Source organism: Limulus polyphemus, unplaced genomic scaffold, assembly GCF_000517525.1.
Source record: "Limulus polyphemus unplaced genomic scaffold, Limulus_polyphemus-2.1.2 Scaffold11501, whole genome shotgun sequence".
Lineage (NCBI taxonomy): Eukaryota > Metazoa > Arthropoda > Merostomata > Xiphosura > Limulidae > Limulus > Limulus polyphemus.
Window position 1 is genome coordinate 2,561 of NW_013677111.1, and position 4,198 is coordinate 6,758.

Consider the following 4,198-nt stretch of genomic DNA (forward strand, 5'->3'; position numbering starts at 1 on the left):
AAAATTGACGAGCGAAAAGCTTCTCCAACATTTTTGCATAAATACGATGTTTCAAGTTCTTTAAAAATTTCTTCCACATTATGAGTGTTAAAAATATAACAGACCCAAAAATATGACCAATTAATCATAAAATCCTCACACAAAACAGTATACTTAATATCGTTTTACTATCTGCAAGTCAGGCGAGTTATATAACACAACTACAGTATTATTTACACTGTAGATATTCTCATCAAGAAGCCACTTTACAGTTCCTTTCTTCACGAATTTGTTTGTATTGTAGGCACAGTTTACAGACATACTTAAAATGAAGTAGGCACTCCATTATATGTAACCTACAAAGATAAGATAACAATTATGTAAGAAAGATATATTATCAGTACATTCAATAATGACTGGATTTATATTTGTCTTTTTCAGGTTATATATAGGTAGGGTGTATAATTTCTACAGCCTCACAACCAGAACAACTAGATTTACGTTCCACACAAGTAATTTTCCTTCATCCTCAAAATCCAAATGTAATCAGCTAAGTTGTGTTCATAAAAATATTAATCTTAGCAACATGTGATAAATCATCAGCAGTGGGTTACAAAATCAGTTGATGAACAGAGCTAAGTAAACTATAATACAACATTTTCTTTTTCATGTTGTTAAAATTATTATCGAAGACAACAAAAGAAGAGCTACAACACTTTAACGGAACAACTAGTTAACCATTTCAGTTAAGGCTTAAACGTGGTATTGAACATAATGGGACGTTTCAAGCAGTAAGGAGTGGATTACACACGAAGAGAAGTTTCCTTCCTTTGGTGGTCTCCAACGTGTATACGAGCTCCACTGAAACAATGGCCAATGATGTACCTTTGCTTCCACCAGATACGGACAGAGGTACGTATACGTCGTTTGTAGATTTCACTCGTACAGAAGAAATGCTTTTAAATTCCCATCATCAAATAGTTCAATTTATACGCAAAGCAAAAAATAATTTTCAAGTTCAAGTCTAAACTTGTGTCAAAAAATAAACAAGGCTTTGTAACTAGTTTATTTATAGAAATATAAATGGTATTCTGTTAGTGAAGGAATTAGGAACCTTTAGAGTATTCTTTACAGGACTCTTCATGCATCATCTGTGATCTTGATGAAGATATTTAGTTTTTACTAAAGTACTGAATTAACTGACTGGTTATTGAAAAGACTGTTGACCAGGTACATAAAAGTGGGAATGAAAACAGGGACGGAACGTAGGAAAAAAAATACTTATGTTCTTATATAGGACTTAGTAAGAAGGTTGTAAATATATTTGAAAAGTAAATAAATGAAAGTTACATTATAAACCTACAAAAATTCAAGACTTACTGGGAAAACAATTTGTATAATTACAAGAGGTTTCATTTAGTTTCCTACATATAATGATTGTTCTTCAATTACATAAGGGGAAACTGATAACATTAAATGTGAAGTGTCACGGGTGTTAAAGGTCCTTCACATATCTTTTCACACATGAATGTTACAGGATACGGGTTTAAAATGGTAACAATTAAAATAAGCACAAAGTGACGTTCATTTAAGACATTCTGTGAATTAAGGATTCTTAAACGAATAAAAAAAGTATTTAAACTATGTTTTTTTGCACTGAAGAAATCGAAGATAAGAAGAAAGCATGTTTGTGGTTAATAATATTTTAGTTTTTAGTTACAAGGAGCTAGAATTCAAAGAAAAACTTCTCTATAAAACTGTAACTTAAGCCACGTTAAAGGTATTTTCACAGGACGTTCTCAGTTAAAGATTCACACTTTAACCACACGGGGTTTCTTCTAGATCCATCTGGAGTTAAAAAAAATCACCCTGTCACAAAAACTTTCATCCTCACATATGATAATTTGACCAATATTTTTTAAGAGAGACAATATTTGAACTTAATTCGTGATACTGGATTTATGTTTTTTGAAACTTACTAAAACATTACTCTAAAAGAAGTAATCAAGTACAAACATACCAAAACGAGAATTACATAAACCTATATATAGAGAGTTGTGAAATGAAGTCTGATCGTAAATAATTGCTAATCATGTGGTATGTACATAACTGTTTTCCAACAAATTAATGAATGTGAAACAAGCACAAATGGACACATTTCTTTCGTATTTATAGTAGTTGTTTTTTTTTACATTTAACAGTCTAATGATTGTATCCAAATTTATATGGTGTTATTAGAATAAAACAAAAAAATATAGTTTCAGTTTTAAAAAACTTTTAAATACTTTGTTTCAGATTAATAATAAAATAGTAGTAATGAAGACAAAAGGAAGATTATTTCACAAAACAGCATTTTTTCAATAAACTTTCATGAGTTTTAAAAGCTAGAAATCATACAAATACTAAATTCAATTTTTTTTTCACCTATAAGCCTTATAGTGTTTAAAAGGCTTGTTTCAGGTTTCTCACTATTTAATTTCCTAGTTTGTTTATGTAACAGAAAAACTGACGTTTGCCAACCCACAGAAAAACTGACATTTGTCAACCCACAGACCCAGCCTCCAGAGTTAATCTGTAGACATTTTAATACATACAAGATAAACATTTCATGAGGTGTTATTTTCATTATTACTATTAGTTACTTTTGAATGTTTAGTTCGCATTAAGGAAATATTTCTTTCAAACTATACATTAAACAATTAACAAGAACTGCTAGTTATAAATTAAATTCAGCTTACTCGGTTTAAGCTTCAACTTAATTCTCTGAGGTTTAATTTGGACAGCATTTTCTTCCCTGGCTCCCGTGTCACTTAACTGTTTATCCTGATAAATACAAGGTTATGATTGATATTCTATAATGAACAGGATACGAACATTTTTAATACTAAGATTCTATAGTGAAGAGTAGACTTCACCTTATTACGAGCTTAGAAATGTATCAAACATCTCTTGCTCTTGAAATTAAATTATCACTCACAATGAAGACTTGAATCTTAAGATCTCAATAACAACGTTCATTAATAAATTCCAGATTCAAAGTTACAAAAAAACTTAAAAGATTATATCCAAGAAAATACAAATTAAAAAAGTGAAGACCTGTTAATTATATTAGAATATCAGGTAAACAACTTCTAGAGGTACAATAGCTTGGTAGTTAGTTAGAAGTTAAGCTACTGTCTTAATTACTTTTATTAATAAATATCAACATTTAAGAAGCCAAAATATTAAAATATTTTAAGTTAATCGATTAATTTTTTCAGAAAATGTAATTACTTTTAATTTTTTTTCCTGTTCTTTTTTTTTGTATTCAAATTGTTTATTTATTACATATTATATCTGTTGTAATTACCATTATGTTTGTACCTCTATCTTATGGAATATGGAATTTTGAAGATTACAAAATGTAATAAATGTTTTGTGTAATTACTTTTGTGTTTTTATTTATTATTCTAAGTTAATAAACAAGAGACATAAGTGAGATATGAATACTACCTATTTGGAATCTGTAAAAAACTTTTCGTTTTCCAAACCAATAAATGCTATTACGTAGCAACTTACAAGTGAAACTTATGCCAATTTCCAAATACTTATTTGTTTTGTTTTTATCAGTTAAAAGATCCTAGTGATCGTACCACTACTTTTTCCATCTTGCTGTTTGGGTGAACAATTTCCTTACGAGGACAGCTGCCAATCAAATTACCGATCGTGTCACATCGCCGGCTTCCATTACTGTCAAATTTCTACATTAAAATAAATACAGGTATATTTACTTAACTGATATGTTCCATACGATAACAACAAAATACTTTTACTGACTAATCACAACAAAGTTTAGAATTCAAACTACAAATTTACAAAATACTCGTATAAGTTGTATATATATTATAAATCTAAAGTACTTAATCTTTAAGTTTCTTATAACCAAAAATATTATTTTTAAATTCATTATAACTGTATTGTTATTTTTTATGGGGGTGGTATTTTGGGAACATATTACACAATGGGCTACCTGTACTCTGTCCACGATGGAGAACTGAACCCCAGGTTTTAACACTGTAATTCTGTAAACTTAACACTGACACACTGGGGGATTTTTATCTTTGACAAAAGCAATATTTACCTATTTATATAAAATTATACAACTTCAAATATTAACTTTATTAAATAGTTACTGAAGTTTTTTTGATTGATAACGACATCTTTATGTAATAACCTTATT

The 4,198-nt window shown here is 29.0% G+C and overlaps 1 long non-coding RNA gene across 4 annotated transcripts in view; it reads right to left on the reverse strand.

Moving 5' to 3' along the window:
• Positions 1-21: 21 nt before the first annotated feature.
• Positions 22-4,198, reverse strand: part of LOC106476767 — a 9,652-nt gene continuing 5,475 nt past the window's right edge. For all 4 annotated transcript variants that reach the window (XR_001291931.2, XR_001291930.2, XR_002609275.1 and 1 more), the window contains exons 4-6: positions 3,612-3,719; positions 2,718-2,802; positions 22-1,827 (exon numbers count right to left, since the gene is read on the reverse strand). This is a non-coding gene — a long non-coding RNA (uncharacterized LOC106476767). The remainder of the gene's footprint in view (positions 1,828-2,717; positions 2,803-3,611; positions 3,720-4,198) is intronic.